Raw genomic sequence first — 22,471 nt, forward strand, 5'->3', positions numbered from 1 at the left:
TCAGCACAAGGAACTTGGTCCGAATTGCTTTTAAATTCTAATACCATATAAACAAGCTCGCTGAATCATTTTGTGAGCATTTTACTCTGATGATACCATTTTGCAATTTTCCATTGCCATCCTTTTACGATCAACCTACAAAACAGAATGTTCTATGCTAAGCAGTAGGTTGGCTGCGAGTTCGACGATTTCAAGATTCAGGCTGACGTCAAACACTGGCACCGTTGTTAATTATTGCAGCAATTCAACGAACAAGGCCGAGTTTAATTTTATTACCTGCCTAGTTCAGGCAAATCAGCTTTTTTAATTTTTTCTGAATATAATCTAACCGGCTTTCCCCCACTTAACGGTCACTGGTTGTCAGGATTCAACTAAAAACGTTATTTTTATCATAGAGGTTTTAAAAACCTTAGGGTCATTCGATCCTTTTTCGAGTTAGTAATATCTAAAAAAATCTGTTTGTGTTGTTTGCTGGCTGCTACATAATAAAATTCAGCCGGAAAAGAACCGGAATTCTGGCTGGTTCTAGTTAGTATACCGGCTCCAGTGACACAACCGATTCCACCTAGAACCGGTTGTGTCACTGGTGCCAGAATATTAACTCGAACAACCGAGAACTCCTGCTGAACTTTACTGGGTAGAGTTCTTCAGAGTAAATTGACTAAGCATTCATGTCATCGAAACTTCAGAAATACTTTAACCTGTTGAAGGCATGTTTAGATTACCAGTACGGTGCTAAACTGCCCATAACAGCATAAGAGTCCCATGTTGAAAAACAGCAAGCCGAGAAAAACGCTGTTCAAGATAGTCCCATCCATTGAGCCAAATGGATGGGACAACCATGTTTTAGTATTTTTTTGATATTTTCTGAACAAACCCGGTAATCTTATTTGTGCAGTGTGATTCAGTGGTGATACAGAATACAATCCAACGGATAACTCATTTTCGACAAAAATCCACATGGGACTCTTATGCGTTTATGGGCAGTAAAGCTGGTAAGAAAAACCAACCGACAGCAAGAGGGATCATGAAGTATTATATGAATAACTAAAAGTTTTAACATAGCTGGGTTATAGTGGGTTAAGAACTCTTCAAAACAAAGCAATTTTACTGTGTATTTGTTTTGGTTCCTCTGGGAACGAGAAACAAAAAAATCAAAGGTCTTTAGTGATTTGAAGTAAACGGAATAACTTTACTACTTTTACTGAGTGTTTAAAAGGATATTTATATACAAAAATGAAGGCTTTCTTCCAAAATTGATGAATAAGACCTTATTAACTTTAGCAGAGCGGCTTTATTGCCCAAGTGTCACGAATAATAAATCAAATTTACAAAAATTTTACGTACAGGAAAGCAACCTTTGCTTTCCTTTACTTCTAGTACAGCCGCTGGTAACTTCCCATTGCGGATTTTATGTGCAACGAGCTAACGTTCTGTAGGCGCTTTTTCAGCAGCGAAAATGTTTGACAGTATACATTCAGAGCCAGCTCGACCGGAGTCATCTTTGTTGAGTGTACAAGTGGGAGCGATATTTTTTACACGGCGCCCATGCGTACTACGAACTGTATTAACCACCATAGAGAAATATGTTTCATTCCACTGTAACAAGAGCAACAATAAACACGTTTCATTACACTCGTATTTCATTCACGTTGCGCGTTGTCCCGGTCTTGGACTTGTCCGCTGCGTTGCCGGTTTGATGTTCCGCCGGTGTTGCTTCCCAAAGGTTATGGGCCCAGATACTGTGAAGGAGGTGCAAATGAAAGTGCGGTCTGGAAGTTCGGACAAAGAAGTTTTTTGTTGTACTAAAAGTGAGATTGTGTTTGCTTCGGCTTGCTAACAGTTGGCTGTTTATAAATCGTTTCCGTGCGCGAGTGGTTGAATCGTCGCAAGCAGAAAATTTGTCGCTAGTGATTTTTTGCCTTTCTCATAAAGAAAGGATATGCAATCACTCTGAAAACCGACCTTTTAATCGAGGCCCGAAGGGCCGAGTCTCATATACCATTCGACTCAGTTCGTCGAAATTAACAAATGTCTGTATATGTGTGTGTGCCTTTTTACAATGGAGAAGACGTTTACGTACTAACCCAGTACACGTTCTATTAGTAGGTGTCCAAGCTACCACACGGGGTGTACTGAAGGCGAGTCGGGCTCGAATGGTGACGCTGCCATTAATACCGACTAAACTCCATTGGGCTCCGCCATCATTCCCCCCAGGGACTACCTCTCGGTATTACTTCTGGGGGGATGGCTGTACTTGATGTACTCATTCACTCTCACTCACGCGTTCATACGTCCTGTATGAGGCTTACTTGGGTGCTCTCTATCGCACCTTGATTCACTTTCTAACACTCCACATGAGGCTGACTTTTGTGTTCACCTTTTTCGTTCCTTGCAAGGCTGACTTGTGTGCTCACCTTTTTCATTCCTTGCTAGGCTTACTTTTGTGCTCGCCTCTACCATACCATGTGAAGCTGACTTGGATGCTCACCCTATCACCTGGTTCACTCTCGATCGTACCACTCTATTATACACCTGTCGCTCCCCCTGGCATCCCATGTGGGAAATTTTTCTTAGGCCCCACTTCTGACATACCATGCGAGGCTGACTTGTGTGCTCACCTTTCTCATTCCTTGCTTTTGTGCTAGCCTTTACCATACCATGTGAGGCTGACTTTTGTGCTCACCCTTAACATACCGTGTGAGACTGACTTGGATGCTCACCCTTTCACTCATCTGCCACGCCACAAGACATCGATAGCTAAGTCCCAGCATACTACGCTACGACCCTCCCATCTTGGCATGAGGCACTCCACATATATGCCTATACACTCGCTCTTCTGCCTTGCTTCGGGATGACTGGGTTTACCCCTTACGCGGTTGCCAGTTGCTGCGCCAAACCTGCATCAGCATGGACAGATCATTCACTCACTTTTTTGCGCTCGGCCTTTTTCGCTCCAACTAACCAATCACTAGTTAGTCGTGCTCGTCGTCTGTTGCTCGGTTCGCCAAATTATTTGAAGCCTACAGGCAATCTGGATGGTAGCAGCCGAGACTGCGTTCCACTTCTCCTCCGATTGACACATCCGCTGAAAAAGGGTATCAGGGGTTGTGTCCCAACCACAGACGTCAAGCATTGCTCTTCTTTCGACGTCGAAACGAGGACATACGAACAGTATGTGTTCGGCAGTTTCGTAGACACCTGGGCAGTCCGGGCAGGCTGGGACCTCCGCGTGCCCGAACCTGTGGAGGTACTGTCGGAAACAGCCATGGCCTAACAGGAATTGTGTCAGATGGAAGTGAACTTCCCCATGGGGTCCTCCCACCCAGCTCGATATGTTAGGTATCAGCCGGTGGGTCCACCTACCTTTCGAGGCGTTATCCCACTCACGCTGCCATCTGGCGACCGAGGTCACCCTGGTGCGCTCGCGGGCTCCTCTATTTCCACGTAGCTCGAAGCACTCTTCATCTTCCCGAATGACCAGCCCAACTGGCATCATACTCGCTATCACGCAGGATGCATCGTGTGATACCGTGCGGTAGGCAGATATCACTCTGAGGCACATCACGCGGTAGGTGCTCTCCAGTTTCTGTAGGTAACTGGTTACCCTCAGTGCTCTTGACCATGACGGGCCGGCGTACCTGAGGATAGATACTGCAACGCCTGCCAGTAACCTACGTCTACGGGCGCACACCTTTGAGCTGTTGGACATCATCCTCGATAGAGCCGCAACAGCAGTCGATGCTCTCTTGCATGTATAGTCGATGTGGCTGCCGAAGGTCAACTTGTCGTCTATAATGACTCCAAGAGACTTCAGACTCCGCTGTGAGGTGATCGCGACTTTTCCCACATGGATAACTGCATGTTGTGCCGACTTGCGGTTGTTGACGATAACTACCTCCGTCTTATGATGAGCGAGCTCCAGGCCTCTCGCGCTCATCCATTCCTCCACCGTGTTGATCGCGTGTTCTGCGGTTAGTTCTACCTCAGGGATTGACTCCCCGTAGACCTCCAAGGTTACGATCTTGACCCCAGGAGGGAACTTCAGTCTCAGAACCCCGTCATACATGAGGTTCCATAGCACCGGGCCTAGGATCAAGCCCTGCGGGACTCCGGCGGTAATCGGAACCCTTTTCTGACCGGCATCGGTCTCGTATAGCAGTACGCGGTTCTGAAAGTAGCTTTCCAGGATCCGGCACAGACCCACCGGTAGGCTAAGCCGGTGTAACGAGAGCGCGATGGCATCCCAGCTTGCGCTGTTGAATGCGTTCTTCACGTCAAGTGTCACTAACGCACAGTATCGAATGCCTCGCCTTTTTCGTTGGATCGCTATCTCGGCAGTCTTTATCAATGAGTTGATAGCGTCCACTGTGGACTTACCCTTCCGAAACTGATTGTTTGACAGGCCGTCCGTACCTTCCGCGTACGGGGTTAGCCTGTTGAGGATAATCCTCTCAAGCAATTGGCCAGTCGTGTCCATCAGACAGATTGGTCTGTACGCCGATGGATCGCCTGGCGGCTTCCCGGGCTTCGGCAACAGCACCAATTTCTGCCATTTCCATCTATCGGGGAAATGGCACTCGTCAAGGCATCTCTGCATAGCTAGCCTGAACATGTTCGGGTTCGCTATGATCGCTGCCTTGAGAGCGCTGTTTGGAACTCCATCCTGCCCTGGAGCTTTGTTCATTGCTAGGGATTTAGCCACTGCGAGCAGTTCTTCATTCGTCACCTAAGCCACCATTTCGGCCGTGCCCGCACTGTCTCGTAGTGCAGGTGGCCAGGGGCTTGTGGCTCGAGACGGGAACAGTACTTCGATCATCGTCGCCAACCGGTCCGGAGACCGTTCTGGGGGTGATGAGCCCCCTTTGGTCTTGGCCATCTCGATCCTGTAGGCGTCACCCCACGGATTCGCGTTGGCACTCTCACACAGGTTGTCGAAACACGCTCTCTTGCTGCTTTTAATGGCCTTGTTAAGGGCCAATTTCGCAGCTCGAAACACTTTATGGCGGTTCTCTCTTGCATCCTCAGTGCGGGCTCTTTGCATCCTACGTCTAGCTCTGAGGCAGGCTGATCGTGGAGCTGCAATCTCGGCACTCCACCAGTATACCGGGCATCTGCCGTTTCTTGACAGGGTTTTTCTCGGCATAGTGGCGTCGCACGCGCGTGATAGAACAGCTACCAGCGCATCCCGCTTAGACTGTCGGTGTTGGCCACCAATCCCAGGGCCGCGGTGAAAGTTTCGCTGTCGAAGTGATTGGACTTCCACCCGCGTACCTGACAGGGATCTCCCGCCCTCGGATGCTGCACACTATAGTTGATCCTAAAGCGGATTGCTAAATGATCGCTATGGGTGTAGCCTTCGTCTACCCTCCATTCCATGCCTGGAATCAGACTCGGGCTGGCAAATGTTACGTCAATCCATGCCTCCACCCCGTTTCTACGGAATGTGCTAGCGGAGCCATTGTTAGCTAGCACAGTATCGAGTTTCGCAAGCGCCTCCATTAGCGCTTGGTCCCTGCTATTTGTACAGCGGCTGCCCCACTCTACTGCCCAAGTGTTAAAGTCTCCCGCTATAACTACCGGTTTCCGGCCCACTGGGTCTGATGAGAGCCTGTCGATCATCTGGTTGAAGTGTTCTATGGGCCACCTTGGTTGAGCGTAGCAGCTACAATAGAACACACCATTGATCTTGGCAATCGCAGCACCCTCGGCGGAGGAGTGTATTACCTCTTGAACAGGGAACCGTCCCGTTGTACAGATTGCTACCATCTCAGGCCCGTCCGACACCCAATTGCCGTTGCGGCAGGGATGTTGTACGGGTCTGATAGGTGTGTGTGTATGTGTATATGTGTGTATGTGCGTGTGTGTTTTCAAATCTCACTCACTTTTCTCAGAGATGGATGAACCGAATCGTTCAAACTTGATTTTAAATGAAAGGTATAACGCTCCTATAAGCTGCTATTGAATTTTTTGTCGATCGGAATTACGCTTCCGGAGTTACGGGTTGAAGAGTGCGGTCACCCAGCAAATTCCCATATAAAATGGTAACACCATGATGTCCAAATGGTGTAATACATATCAAAAAGGGTGCAAAATAACTCGGATTTGCGGGTCTAGATCACTAATGATCATTCTAAGCAGCTTTGACCACATTGGCCATCTATGACGGTTCTTGGTGCCACGAGGTACTTTCCAAGTTCGTAAGTTAATCTCACACCTTTTTCTCAGGGAATTCTTGACCGATTTTTATAAACTTGATTTCAAATGAAAGATACAATACTTCCATGAACTGCTATTGAATTTCATTCGTATCTGACATTTGGTTCCGAAGTTATAGGTTGTTTATTGCGACCACATAGAAATTTCCCATATAAACCGGTACAATCGTAATACTTCAAAGGTAAAAAATCCAAGTGCAAGTCTAGATAACATCATGGCCAATCAAAGATTCTTTGAATATAATGTCCACTATCGTCAGTTCCGGAATTTTCGGGTTCTGGAAGTATTCCAGAATTAGTCACATCGATTACTCGGTGATGACTGAACCGATTTTCATAAACCAAATCTCAAATGGTGGGTATAATATTCGGTTAGGTGTTGCATACTCCATCAGCCCCCTCTCAGCTTCTCCTCACACCATCTCTTTCTACATCAACCCCCTCCCTCCCCTTTGACCTACATTCTCTTCATCCACCATATACATTTTTAGAGAATTTCGTCCCATAGCCATATATCATAAGTGAATTTGGAGTCGCTCAGCTCAAATTTGATATCGAAAAGATCAGATCAATTCATTGTAATGGTAATGAATACGAATGAGAACATAAATAAACTATCCGATTTAATTATCGTAAATTCGGTTCTTGCGGATTAGATTTCACTGTACTTTAGTGAACTGTCACTTTTTTTACTACAAATTTTATATTAGATGAGAGAATCTATCGACATTCTTACAATTATTACTATGACTTTGAGCTATCAACTCGTTTGTTTATTTTAATCGACGATTTTATTAATTGTGTGTTTAGGCTCGCCTCAATTCGGTTGATTTCTTAGCTGTATTTTCGATTTAGGTATAACACTTTTTTTTACATTTTAACGACATTAATTTAGCTAGAGATTACTGGGTAGGGAAAGTTATGAAAATTTAGAGCCCTAGTGCTCCAGACGCCTTTCTACTACTTATGCGCAAATTAATAAGTATTGATGCCTTGTTAACTTAGTGTCGACTATCAGAGATAGTACTTCATCATCCTTTAACTTCGCAAATTATGTAGCATAAGCACTCAAGTTAACTAGCAGAATTTTCATAATAACTTGCATCAATTCTAATACAGTGAAGATCCGTTTTTAACAGCCCTTTGGCGAGTTTTAGGCTGTTAAAACGGGAATATTGACAAAATCGGGACATATATTTTTCTTTCTTTTTAACAAACCGAAGCTCTTAAAATATTCTTCTTTAGTCCCTAGATATAGCTTCATAACCCTTTCCTATTATTTAGTATAAATTTCGCTTAATAGGGTCGAACAGCGCAAAATTTAAAATAAAATTAAAATTTGGATTTTTTTTCATTTTAAGGATCTCTAATATAAGAAAAATATGCTCAAGAAAAAATTTACTCGAATTCGACTTGGTTCGTCTGCTAGAGCTCATCAAACTACCAACTATCAATTTTCATATGAGGCTGACAAAATCGTGGGCTAATAAAAGCGGGTCTTCACTATAATCTATCAATCGTACAATGTAATGGTGCACGAACAACAACATGACAACAATGTTCCATAAATACCTTCTCGTCTCATTGCGACTGTACTCTCCGCAAAATAGATCTTTGTCACACACTTCCATAGCGAACTAGTCCATTGTGCACATTGTTTTTTCAAATTGATGTTCTTTGGGTGAATAATTAAAAATCGTATTCATTTTTGTTCTGTTGGCTTTCCTCCATTTCTAGACAGCCAGTTTATGAAAGGAGCAAATGAGTTATTTTAACTCTTCAATCCTTTCCTAATACACTAGTTGTAACATTATTTATTACTTGTATGGACTTGTCAGCTTTCAGATTCGTCCAAATCTGAAAAAATCAGATTCGTTCAGATTTCGAAATATATATGTTAATACAATCAATGTTTGAAGTATTATTCTAACAGCATCATCTTGAATATAACCAAACATGCGTACCATGTTCTTGAAAAAATATTTACACAGCTAAACTAAAAGGATGAGCAGTCAACCGTTTGGCGAAGCTATAACCTGAACAAAGATTTTACAAACAGTACTACTTTCATTAGTTGATACCTCAAATCAATCGACCTATCATTACGTCATTACGAAACAAATACAGATATTAAATTAGTTTGGCTTGGAAATATAAATGCTTTTTGGCTTTCTTATATACATATTAGGAAATCACTTCAAAAATCGACCTGCCATTTGAGTCCCAGAGGGCCAAGTGTCACATACTATTCGATTCAAATCGTCGAGACCGCAAAATGTCTGTGGGTACATGTGTGTATCAAATAAAGCCGCTCAATTTTCTTAGAGATAGCTGAACCGATTTGCACAAACTTAGTTTCAAATGGACGGTTCTAACGCTCCCACAAGGTTCTATTGTATTTTTTGTTGATCCTACTTCCGATTCCGGAATTATGGGCTGAAGACTGCAGCCACATAGCAAATTCCTATATAAACTTGCAACATGAAGATGTCCAAATGATGCAATACCTATTGAAACGGATTTATCATTACTTGGATTAGTGGGCCTAGATCCCTAAAGACCAATCAAAGTAGTTTTGGCCACCACTTAGGGGGTGGAGATAGCGTAGTTGGTAAATCGATTGCCTTGTACCCAGCTCACCTGGGTTCAATTTCCAACCCCGCACATAGGATTAGAGATTTCTCTAAAGAGATTTCTCCAACCCGACAAAGAGGCGAATGTCCCTAAGGTTAAAACCTTTATATTCAAAAAAAAAAAATATTGGCCACCTATGACGGTTCTTGATACTCTCGGGTAACTATCAAAGTTCGTATGATTTTAATTAATTTTAACAAACTTGATTTCAAATGATAAATACAATACACCCTTTGACTGCTATTGCATTTCATTCAGATCTGACTTTTGATGCCGGAGTTACTACGGTTACATAGGAATTTAAACCGAACTAAGGTACCGGGCATATTCCAGAATTAAAGTCACATCGGATTCGGTGATGAGTGAGTTCATTTTCACCAACTAGGACTCTCTCACATCCTCTTTTACAGGTATAATTCCTTTCCCATCTCACTGCATTCAAAAATATGGTAAACCGAAGACAACATTTAATTCATGCTGATTTATCCACTTAAATATTTTATTTTTTTTGTTCCAAGGACGTCATCGTCAACATGTTGCTCATCAGGTTCGTGGCACTCGTGCCCTTGTAAATATGTGCAAAGTGTAATAAGAATGTAAAAGACATTTTCACAAATATATGGAATATAACTTGCTATTGGATAAATGAGAAAGACACAATTACACCATTAGGTGGATTAAAACAGTTTTTTTTGGCTCGTATTAATCGATCGCGCAGACGAAATGGGCGAAAAATATTTGTTCGGCCGATTAAATAATCAAAACTATCTCGTGTGGAAGACGCGCATGGAGAGAGAAGATCTGTGGTCTGTTGTGTCCGATGCAAAACCGGAACCGGTCACACCGGCCTGGAACAAAGCTGACCAGAAGTCGTCAGCGACTGTGGTATTGTACGTGGAAGACAGCCAGCTAAACCTAGTTCGGAATATTGATTCGGCACGTGGTGTATGGAATCAGCTGAAAGATTTCCATGAAAAGGCGACGATGACGTCCCGGGTGTCCCTGCTGCGGCGCATATGCAGCTTGAATCTGGCAGAGGGAGCCGATATCGAAAAACACCTTTTTGATCTGGAAGAGTTGTTCGATCGTCTTGCTTGTGCTGGTCAGCAGTTGGAAAACTCTCTTAAAATCGCGATGATCTATCGCAGTCTACCGGAGTCATATGGTAGTCTGGTGACGGCATTGGAGAGCCGGCCGAATGCGGACCAAACGATTGAGCTCGTAAAACAAAACTTGATGGACAAGCATAACCGTCGAGTGGAGCGCTCGGGCAGTCACGAAGAAAAAGCAATGAAATTGCAAAGCAAGGGACGCTTGGAGAAAATCTGTTGTCACTGCCGGAAGACAGGCCATTTTCGGCGCGATTGCCGTTTGTTGCAGTAGCAACAACAGCAACAGAAATCCCAGCATAATAAGAACTATGAAGATCGGATTCCGATGTGGCGGTTTGTTTCACAGTTGGAAATAGTTCCCGTAAAGGCCGTTGGTTTGTCGATAGCGGTTGTTTCAGTCATATGACTAACGACCGTAGTTTCTTTTGTAAGTTGGACGAGGCAGTTCGAATCAAAGTAATTTTGGCTGATGGTTCGGAGACGAAGTCTGCTGGTATTGGTGCAGGTACTGTAAATTGCATCGATGGTGAGGGAAATTTGGTAGTGATACCTTTTAAAGAAGTCCTGTATATCCCCAATTTGGACAGTGGTCTAGTTTCTGTGCGTAAGCTGACGCAAAAGGGGCTGAAAGTTGAATTTGACGGAAATCGATGCAGTGTTGTTAGTGAGCAAGGAAAAGTGGTCGCTGTGGCGGAGCTTAGCGGTAATTTATATGCCTTGAAGATAGTAGGAGAGGTTATGTTAAGTACCGAGGCTCGGTATTTGCATAACTTCCAGCATGCCTGGCATCGACGTTTTGGGCATCGGGATCCGGTCGTGCTGGATCGCATCCGAGCAGACGATCTTGCTGATGGCCTGAAGTAGGGTTCGCAGTACCGATCCTTTTTGGCGAGAACCGGTACTACGGTACTGAGGCCCTCAGTACCGGTAGTACCGGTAAAGTACCGGTACTCGAATATTTTTTTAAAAAATTCGAAAAAATCTTCAAACTGAAATTGAATGCTCAAACTGATGATCTTATTTTCAGATGATTGGTTTTTGCTGATCAAAAAACATGTTTATCGTTTTTAATTGCTTCGAAATGGCAAGACTCATTTCACAGAAGATATTTTTCGTATAGGGCACCTTCTTTTATTTCGAAATCTAGGCCACCTTAAAATCAATAACTGCTAAGTGGTGCGACTTTCGTCGACTTGAACAGATGGTAAATGTATGAAACCCTATTAACAACAGTAAATCAAAGCGAGAATGGCAGTAAATCCGAGCAGGTTAATCGCATTTCCTCTCTTGCTTTTCTGAAAATTGGTTTCGACCTTTATGTCGTTTGCCTACTATTCTCTAACGCATATCCAGGCTCTTCGCTTTCCTGTAAACTATGGAGTTTTGCTGAATTTTCCGATCACCAATAATTACAAATCGCCCAATTTGAAGCAGTTCACCAAGTCTAAAACTGTTAGCTACTAAATCGCTGTTCGTTCTATTATAGATAAAGGTTTAAGAGCAAACCAAATACAGACATGACTTAGACCATAGTCTTATTACGCGCCACCCAGTGAATAATGGAAACCAATCAGAATGTCGCTAATAAAACTTTAACTTCTAGAATTATTATGATAACACCTCATTCCCACACAAAGGTGTTATCTTAACGATTTATCTAGAAGGCAAATTAATATAATTAAACGTTATCTTGCGGCCCGATATTTTGACACAGATCCCCCTGCAGAGTTAACATATTTGTCATAAAAAATTGTATAGTACCGCAAATACCGGTACTGGCTTTTGTTCAGTACCGGTATTACGGTACCAAAAATGGGTCGGTATTACCGGGATTTTCGGTACCGGTATTACCGGTACCACAACCCTAGCCTGAAGGTGCAGGATTGCGGAATACGGCAAGTTTGCGAACACTGCCTGCAAGGTAAGATGCCCAGAAAACCATTTCCTAAAGTAGCACAAAATCGAGCTGAGCGAATTCTCGATATAGTTCACACGGACGTGTGCGGGCCAATGAAGAATGTCACGCTCGGAGGGTTCCGCTACCTAATGACTCTCATCGACGACTATAGCCGGTACACTGTAGTGTGCTTGTTGAAACAAAAGTATGATACAGCCATGTGCATAAAACAATATGTTGCGCATGTGAAGAATCGGTTTGGTAGAGCACCGTGCGTTATTCATTCGGATGGTGGTGGCGAATATGTAAACTCGGAATTGAAACAGTTTTACCAGGTTGAAGGCATTCAATCGCAGTTAACCGCTGCGTATTCCCCGTCACAAAACGGTGTTGCAGAACGCAAAAATCGTACCCTGCAGGAGATGGCCGCATGTATGCTTCTTGATGCTGGGTTACCTAACAAGTACTGGGGAGAAGCTATTGTGACTGCTAAGTATTTGCAGAACCGTTTGCCATCGCGCTCCGTTGATAGAACCCCACTCGAAAAATGGTTTGGCCGAAAGCCATCCCTGGAACATTTGCGAGTTTTTGGCAGTCCCACCTACGTTCATATCCCTGATGTAAAACGAAATAAGTTTGAAAGTGAGGCTCAACGTTTACTCTTTGTGGGCTATTGTAATGACAGGAACGCATACAGGTTCCTCAATCCTGAAAATGATACCATTACAATAAGTCGTGACGCGAAATTCATCGAGTTGAGAAATGGGTCACTGATGCACGATGATTTGTCTTCCGAAGACGATGGTAATTACGTCGGTGTTGATGTCACGAGCGATGATAGCCAAATTCAGGAGGAGCTAGTCGTCACAGAACAGCCGTTGGCTGATGAGGAGTCCGAGGAGGAGTTTTATGGTTGGGATGACGAACGGGATCAAGCAATTGAGACGACAACCGGCGAACAGCAGCAGTGTACAAAGCGAAGCACGAGAGGTTTGTTACTAAAACGGTTCGATGATTACGTGGTGGACGTTGTGATTGCGACGTCGGTTACAGAAGAGCCAAGGAGCTACGAAGAGGCGGTGAACGGACCGAAGCAGGATTTGTGGAAAGCGGCGATGACTGTGGAATATGATGCACTAATAAAGAATGTAACATGGCCGCTGGTGGAGTTGCCAGCTGGGCGCACACACGTGGGATGCAAATGGGTATATAAGAGAAAGGAGGACAGTTCCGGCAACATAACTCGATTCAAAGCTCGCCTTGCAGCCCAAGGTTTTTCTCAGCCATTGGGCGTCGATTATGATGCTGTGTTCGCTCCGGTTGCCACGCAGGTAATTCTGTTGACGATTGCTGGACAGAAGAAGATGGTCGTTCGGCATATTGAAGTAAAATCTGCTTATCTCTATGGCCAACTACAAGAAGAGCTTACATGCAGCAACCGAAGGGTTTCGTGAAGCCCGGCAAAGAAGAAGTTGGTGTGCAGACTGCAGCGCAGTCTGTACGGTCTCAAGCAAGCTGCCAGGGTCTTTTTTTGGGTTTCGAACAGTCAAACTCGAATCCCTGTTTATACATCAAGAGATTAGCTGATGGAGGACTCGTTTACCTTATCATCTACGTAGACGATATGATTGTTGCTAGCAGCGTCGAAGAGGAAATCATGAAGATCGAGGATGAGTTGAAAAAGAAGATTACGCTGTCGTCGCTAGGTGAAGTTAGCTATTTCCTTGGCATTCGAGTCACCAAAGATTGCAACGGATTTTTCTGTCTTGATCAGGAGACCTACGTCAGAAAGCTTGCGAGTCATTTTGGTCTGGAGCATGCAAAGGGATCCAACGTTCCAATCGCTATAGGATATTAGAAAAGCTGCGAAGGAAGCAAGAACCTAAGAGATAACTAGTATTACCACAGTCTAGCAGGAGCGCTGCTATACGTGGCAGTAAATACGCACCCAGACATAGCGGTGAGCGTATCAATATTGAGCAGACAAGTCAGTTGTCCTACTGAAACAGACTGGGTTGAGGTGAAGCGTGTGGTCAGATATTTACTGCGAACGAGTAGCTACAGCTGTCGGCAAGACGAGATGAGTCCTTGAAACTTCTGGGCTACAGCGATGCTGATTGGAGCGGTGATACGTCAGATCGAAAGTCGAATACCGGGTATCTGTATCAGATAGGACAGGCGACTATTTGTTGGGCAAGCCGTAAACAGACTAGTGTTTCCCTTTCAAGCATGGAGGCTGAATATTTTGCTTTGTCGGAGGCTTGTTTGGTTAAGGCGATTGTTGGAAGAGATGGGAGAGAAGCAACGTGGACCGACTGTAGTGTTTGAAGATAATAAGAGCTGTATTGATTTTGTTGAGCTGGATCGGCAGTCACGAAGGTCTAAGCATATCGACACCCGAAAGCAGCGAAAGGCGTTGTGGTTCTGAAATACTGTCCGTCGGAGGCTATGGTGGCAGATGTTTTGGCTAAGCCGCTAGGAGCGGTAAAGCAGAGCAACTTTTCAGCTGCAATGGGCTTGGCTAATATCGAGGAGTGTTGAGTATACAAGTGGGAGCGATATTTTTTACACTGCGCCCATGCGCACTACGAACTGTATTAACCACCATTGTGCAAATATGTTTCATTCCACTGTAACAAGAGCAACAATAAACACGTTTCATTACACTCGTATTTCATTCACGTTGCGCGTTATGCCGGTCTTGTTCCGCCATCTTGGACTTGTCCGCTGCGTTGCTGGTTTGATGTTCCGCCGGTGCTGGTTCCCACAATCTTGACGTGTCCTACGGAAACCGACAGGCACAAGACCCTTTTCATCTGGAATTTAATGGTTGCCTTGACTTCGTCAATGTTCTACGTCATTGATACGCTGTGCGCCAAAAGACGGGGGAACTTTCCAGCCTTGTTAAGACTCGGACCGAGCAGACAGGGAATCTGCTTAATCAGTGATTTTGATGATAGGAAGACATCGTGCTTCTTAGCTGGCTTCTTTATCAGCATTATGTTCTTGTTAATCTTCCTAAGGGCCTTGGAATCATGTATGGAATTTAGCTTTTGCTTCATGTGAGTGCTACTTATCACCAAAAACATAAACCTACATCTTTGGACGTTTAGCCTATAAAGAGTGAAACAAAACCCTCCATTAGTCATTTGGACAGTAATAATATAACTGGTCTCATCTGCGAAAATCTGTCCAACACCAACTCACCTCCGGTACTGAATGTTCTCAATTGTTTTAAGAACCTGGGCGCAGATCCGTCCCCCCAAAATAAGGCGACTTTCTGATGTCAGTGCTGTCAAGCAATCCCAGTGACAGACATTTCACAAGCGTATTACTTACAGTGTCCAATATTAGGTGTTACGGTGATTCCCACCAGCAGTGTCGCCACAATTAAGTCTGTACCGGGAGTTGAAAAATCTTTCCTATCTGTACTCTGCTATAGAAAAATCTGTACCGGATTCTGTACCGAAACAATAACAAGGTTGTTTAGAAAAAAATCATTTTTCTTATACATATTTTTCATTTGGGGAAATCAAAAGAAATTTTGACTCTTCTCTTTCACAATAAACCTCTTCACTCCTATGTGTTTTGCTCTCATGTGTGCATTCTACTCCATGGCCGCACACCTCAAAGAGTAGAAATAAAGAGGCTCTTTAGTGTGCATCATGGTCCCATGCGCACGGAAGCAGAGAAGACAACCAAAAAACATTTTAAAAACGTTCTTCCGATCAATCTTTATCTGAATCTGAATAGTTTGATTCCCCTTCCACCCTGTTTGCCAGTGAGGGGAGGCACAAAAAAGTAGCTCTTCAAGGTGGCTCAATGTGCGAAATTTTGCATCTCTTGGTGCACAGCTCTTTCTCTTTTTCGTTTTCAAGTTTCTCTTTGGGCGGGTGATCTCCACATCGCAGTGTTCTTGTGCCGCTCTTTTTTTGTGTTTCGCTCTTTGTGCACATTATGGGATGCATCGCAAGGTTAAATTATTTTACTCATCTGTCATCTAAAAAAATCTGTACCAATCTGTACTTTTTTACCAAAAACGCTTCAAAAATCTGTACCTTTCTAGATAAATCTGTACTTGTGGCATCACTGATCGTACCATTGCCAACTTTGCAAGGAGCAAGACACATCGAGGATGGTCAGTTGCTGCAATTGCGGATCTTGGTGGTACTTTGAGTGTGTAGGTGTCAACGATAGCATTGCTGAGACGGATCGAACTTTTACATGTCCCAACTGCCAGCAGCCGTCATTAACGATTCCGGAAAAAAATTCGGCTAGTAGGCTGGCAGTGAGAACTCAATCATTTCTGTATCCAGGGCAAGAAAAGCACAGTTGCAGCTTGAAAAGTTGGAAGCCCAGAAGGCCTTAGCATTGAAACGATTGGAGCTTGCCAACATGAAACTACAGCTGGAGGCGGAAGTTTTGGAAGAAACTTTTCGATTGCGTGAAGCAATAGAACAGGCAGAGGAAAGCGATGCCAGAAGCGCGACGTCAGAGCAGAGCACGCGCAGCAAGGTGACTAATTGGCAGAATAAGCAGTGTGACGTCTTGAGTTCGAAGTTGAAGGGAGTAACGCTGCCCGGTACTGAGGCCGGACTTCAGAAGGAAATCGCGACGACATCTGGAACAGGCGTTAGGCAGGACGGCGACAGGCCACCCGCTAGTAAACCTAAGACCGTTTTGGATAGGGCGTTGGCAGGTATTTCACTAGAAGATACAGCCGTGGAGGTAACGTTAGGAGGAATGATAGGTCGAACATCAGAGACTTCTTTACAAGCAGGTGCAGTTAATATACAAAGTTTGCCCGTTGTTTCCTCCGCTATTCCGAACACGAGTGCTGGCACGAGGGCTTCTTTCTTGTCAACAGACCCTCGAAACAAGTCTGCAGTAACGTATTCAAACCCGCCTGGGCCGAATTTGCCATTTCCCTCTTTCCGCGTCCCCCCCCCCTTTGGGCAGTCTCAATTATATAATCCTAGCAGTCTGTTTTCAGTGAATAGTGTGGTAAATAATAACGATGCGAACGAAAAACAAGAAGCATCTGTAAAGGTGGGATTGAGCAATCCAGTCCTGATGACGAGAGACCAACCGTTGCTGGAACCAGAGGAGCGGGCGATACCAGGAGGTGGAAATCAACCATTGCCACGTCCGGATGCACGACTGTTTTCAGGACGAGGAAGTCAACTATTGCCGAACCCATATGCTCGACCGTTGCCAGTACCCGGAGTTCCATGGTCGAACCCAAGCGATCGACCATTGCCGAATCCAAACGGATCAGTTTCTGAACCACAACCGGGTCCTTACTATGGAGGACCGAGTCCACAACAGTTGGCTGCTAGGCATATTATTGCAAAGGAACTGCCTATATTCGCGGGAAATCCGGAAGATTGGCCGTTGTTCATCAGCTCGTTTATCAACACTACTGAAGTTTGTGGGTATTCAGACGCAGAGAACTTGGCCAGATTGCAGAGGTGTTTGAAGGGCAATGCGTATGAGACAGTACGAAGCCGCCTGCTACTTCCCGCAGCCGTTCCTCAGGTCATAACCACACTCGAAACGCTATACGGTAGGCCGGAGTTGCTTTTACACCATTCAATGCTGCACTCGAAGCCTAAGCAGTGTGAACAACAGAAGGTCGAGTGCAAGCAGCTAATTGAACCCGAGTATTCTGGATCCGACGCTGTAACTAATCATCATTCTTCCGGAAAGGCAGCGCTTTTCCGTATCATTCCCGTAGTACTCCACGAGAACAACCGTACAGTTTCGGCTTACGCATTCCTGGATGACGGATCGGGAAAAACGTTGATGGACGAGGAGCTTGCGAAGGAGCTAGGCGTAAAGGGAAACATCATTCCACTGTGTCTGCAATGGACCGCAAACATAAAGCGTGTGGAAACCAATTCACAGCGAATCGGTCTAGAAATTTCGGGAGACAGTGACACGGAGATATTTGCACTACAAGACGTCCGCACAGTTAGTAAATTGGATCTACCACGACAGTCGCTGCGGTATGCGGAGTTAGTTAATGCGTTTCCGTATTTGAAAGGTCTGCCGATTAGGGACTACGAACACGCTCTACCTCGTATCATTATCGGAAACGACAATACGCACGTAACGACAATGCTCAAAATCCGAGAAGGTCAACAAGGGGAACCAATTGCAGCGAAGTCGCGACTCGGGTGGACTATATACGGGTCACAGGACAACTCTAACAAACATGCGCACACCTTCTATATCTGTGAGTGTCAGGATGATCAGTCATTGCATGATCTAGTGTCGCAGTTCTTTTCGGTGGAATGCTTAGGTATTGAGGCGGTTGCGTGTCCAGTGTCCCCAGAAGTGCAGCGGGCAAATCGGATTCTCCAGGCCACTACAAAACGTGTCGGTGAGAGATTCGAGACAGGGCTGCTCTGGAAATATGACAGTTTTGAGTTTCCAGACAGCTATCCAATGGCAGTCCGGAGGTTAGAGTGCTTGGAGTGACGAATGCAGAAGGATCCAGTGATCGGCGAGAGTGTAAAACGGCAGCTTCTCGAGTATCAAAACAAAGAGTACATCCACCAAGCGAACCAAGGGGAACTCGCAGCCGCTGATCCAAGACGTATGTGGTATCTGCCACTTAGAGTCGTCTTGAATCCGAAGAAAGCGTCAAAAATCCGCATCTTCTGTGACGCTGCGGCTAAGGTCGATGGAGTATCGCTGAACACGATGCTACTGAAAGGACCAGATTTGCTGAATACGTTGCTGACTGTTCTTTTCGGGTTCCGGGAAAAGCGGATGGCACTCTGTGCGGACCTGATGGAAATGTTCCATCAAATCCAGATTCGACCAGATGATCGACATGCGCAACGTCTACTCTGGCGTGAGGATCCAACGCAAATGCCCCGCATATATTTCATGGACGTAGCCACGTTTGGGGCAACGTGCTCACCGTGTTCAGCGCAATTCGTAAAAGATCGAAACGCCGAAGAACACGTACAGGAGTATCCAGATGCGGCCGATGCCATAATTCGAAAACACTATGTCGACGATTATTTGGACAGTGCGGATAGTGTCGACGAAGCGGTGAAGATAGCACTTGAAGTCAGACACGTCCATTCTCTCGGTGGCTTCCATTTACGGAACTGGTTGTCAAACTCAAAGGAGGTTCTGGCACAGGTTGGGGAGAACAACACAGCAAACCAGAACTGTTGTCTTTTTGACAAGAACCAATCTACCGAACGAGTGCTTGGGATGTTTTGGAGACCAGAAGAAGACGTGTTCACATTTTCACCAACACTAGCACTTGAAGCGGAGCATCTAACAAAACGACAAGCACTACAGGTCGTGATGAGTCCGTTTGACCCTGCTGGATTACTAAGTTTCTTCCTTATCCACGGTAAGATCCTGATCCAGGAGTTGTGGAGAGCCAAAATCGATTGGGATCAGCCGATCCCGATGAAGCTGAAGGAAAAACGGACGAGGTGGACCGATTTGTTTCAGTACCTAGATCAAATTCATATTCCTCGCTGTTATTTTCCACATCGTACGCTGAAGAATCTAGTGACACTACAACTACAGATTTTTGTGGATGCCAGTGAGGAAGCGTACGCGTGCGTAGCGTATTTACGGGCAGAGTTCCCGGACGGTGTGGAAATAGCACTTATTGGTGGTAAATCGAAAGTAGCCCCTCTGAAGGCACTATCCATTCCAAGGTTGGAGCTAATGGCGGCGGTAATCGGAGTTCGTCTACGGAAAACAATTCTTAACGGACATTCGCTGAAAATCGACAGGGTCGTCATGTGGACTGATTTCAAGACTGTGCTTGCGTGAATTAACTCGGACCATCGAAGATATCGACAATTCGTCGCATGTCGCGTTGGAGAGATTCTGTCTAAATCGGAAGTGGAGGATTGGCGATGGGTGTCGAGTAAGGAAAATCCTGCTGATTTAGCAACCAAATGGGGGAGAGGTCCTTCAATATCGCCCAGCAGTCAATGGTGCAGAAGTCAACAGTTTCTACGTCAGCCAGAGAGCCAATGGCCCAGCGGGGTTGCGCCAACGGATGTGAAAACCAGAGATAAAAATATTCAAATTCATTGAATGAAAATTGATCATAGTCAGCCGCATTCATTTTCAATATTCAGTGACGCAGCTGAAAACGTCAAACGAACAAACCGCCCATTCATCCATGCAGATTTTCATTCGTCTCCGATTATTACACGAAGCGACCGTGCAGCAACGAATCAAACGCATCAAAGTAGGCCCTGGTATAATGTAAGCGATGATGATTGTTGTTTCATATGCTTTATCTGCATTTGAAAACATTGTCCTAGATAATCAGTGAAATGAATATATTGTATGACATTCAACTGAATGAATAAGGATGGATATTTGATTGAATATTTTTTCTATTCACCGCGAGTGGTGTCAGGTTTATTTTCAGACGTCAAAAAAGAGCTTCGATTATTTTTAACTCTGGTGACAACAGACGAAGAATTACGGACATGTATAGTGCATAGTGAAGTGAACGAGAATTCGGTATTCGATTGGAAGCGGTTTTCCAACTGGAAACGTTTGCAACGTACAGTGGCATATGTTCTTCGTTATCGACAGGTTCTACGGCAGAAGGTGAAAAAGGAAACAGAACCGCATGGTCCATTCACGCAACAAGAGTTAGCACTTACGGAGACAATCATCTTCCGAAGCGTCCAAAGAGAGGAGTATCCCGCGAAGCAGCTATTCTCACTAGTGTTCGTAATAGGCGGAAATTAAGACACCAAGAGCTCAAACTAGAACTTACCAGTAAGATCAGAAAACTGTCGCCATTCATGGACGAGTTTGGAGTAATACGTTCTGAGACGCGGATTTCTGAGGCTACGTTCGCTTCCCATGATACCAGATTCCCAATCATTTTGCCAAAGGACCATGAAGTCACCCGGCTGGTGATTAAGTGCTATCATCTGAGATTTCTTCATGCCAACAACGAAACGGTCGTCAACGAGATTAGGCAGCGCTTCCATGTGTCCACTTTGCGTACGGTGGTTCGCAAAATATCCAGAGGATGCCTCCTGTGTAAACTTAAAAGAGCTGCTCCTATAGTTCCACGAATGGCTCCCTTGCCGGCGGCAAGACTGAAGGCGTTTGAGCGATCGTTCTCCTACGTAGGAATCGACTATTTTGGACCAATCGCCATCCGAGTCAATCGCAGCAACATGAAGAGATGGGTCGCTTTGTTCACGTGCCTCACAATGCGTGCAGTTCATCTCGAGGTAGTCCACACGCTGACGACCGAGTCCTGCAAGCAAGCAATTCGACGGTTCATTGGACGTAGAGGTGCCCCGGTGGAGATGCATAGCGATCGTGGGACGAACTTCGTGGGGACGAACAACGAGTTGCGCAGGGAGATGTAGGGCATTGATGGTCAGCTCGCCGAAACTTTCACAAACACCAATACCCGTTGGGTGTTGAAGTTGGCATGCAGAGGGAAATGGCAGCTCTGTCAAACCATGCTGGATCAATTCTGGCGGAGATGGGTGCGAGAGTATCTACCGACAATCGCTCGTCGAACAAAATGGTTTGAAGAAACGAGGCCGATCGGAGTAGGAGACATAGTGATAGTCGTCGATGAAAAAACGCGCAACGGATGGACTCGGAGCCGAGTAGTCGACGTTAGAGAAGGACGTGACGGTAGAGTGCGTGAGGCGACGGTGCAAACAGCTGGCGGAATCATGCGGCGGCCGGTGGCTAAGTTGGCACTACTGGATGTGGAGAGAGGTAAAGCTGTATCGGATGTTCCAGACCAGCCTTACGGGTCGGGGAGATGTTACGGTGATTCCCACCAACCCCTCGAGTGCCCCTCGGCCACGTGAGAGAGCGGCGCATTAACTGTTTCTCTATCACGAGCTCTTGGACGGAGGAATGGATGAGATAAGTCAAAAGTAAGGTTGACGTTTATGGACATGCGTTTTGGAGTGTTTTGAAGTATATAATAAAATTTAATTCTGGTTGTTGATTAGCTGTAAAAGAGGTGGTGGTTTCGGAAATACTAGTTGGTCATTACGTTAGAAAGAGGGTGACCAATGTAAGTAGGTGAAGATGAAAATTGAATTATTGCTGATGAATTATATTTAGCTTTTAGCATATCAACACAACATAACGGTGTTTGTGTGTGGCTTAAAAGACCCCGAAAATTGCTCCAACATTAGGTATAAACGTACTTGACTACCGGAGAAAAGTTTGTCCCTTTGGTAATCGTAGCTCTTCAGACCAATCTCGAGTTGCACAGTTTGCAGGAAGCGAAGATGGTTCACCCTTCAACACCTCATTATGGAATATGTAATGTGTATTTAGCCAGAAATCTGACTGTGAAAATATACACGATTTTGCTAAAACTCATTTTACCGAAATTGATATGCAGGATAAAAAACTAATTTTATAAACAAAAATCATGCCAATAAACAGAGCACTGAAATTTGAAAAATGTACTCGCGTCATGCTACAGCTATCCGCACTCAGTCGTCACTGCACGAGAAAAGAGAACAAAATGTATTGATGCTCCTGTATTGTTGTTTACCGTCTACTTTTGCAGTTTGAGTACTGATGGTTTCGACAGTGATGAATGAATTATT

At 44.9% G+C, this 22,471-nt stretch overlaps 1 pseudogene; it reads right to left on the reverse strand.

The window, feature by feature from the left end:
- Positions 1 to 1,376: 1,376 nt before the first annotated feature.
- LOC131680259 (large ribosomal subunit protein uL1-like) lies at positions 1,377 to 22,239 on the reverse strand (annotated as a pseudogene).
- Between the last annotated feature and the right edge of the window lie 232 nt (positions 22,240 to 22,471).

Source organism: Topomyia yanbarensis, chromosome 2 (genome assembly GCF_030247195.1).
Source record: "Topomyia yanbarensis strain Yona2022 chromosome 2, ASM3024719v1, whole genome shotgun sequence".
Lineage (NCBI taxonomy): Eukaryota > Metazoa > Arthropoda > Insecta > Diptera > Culicidae > Topomyia > Topomyia yanbarensis.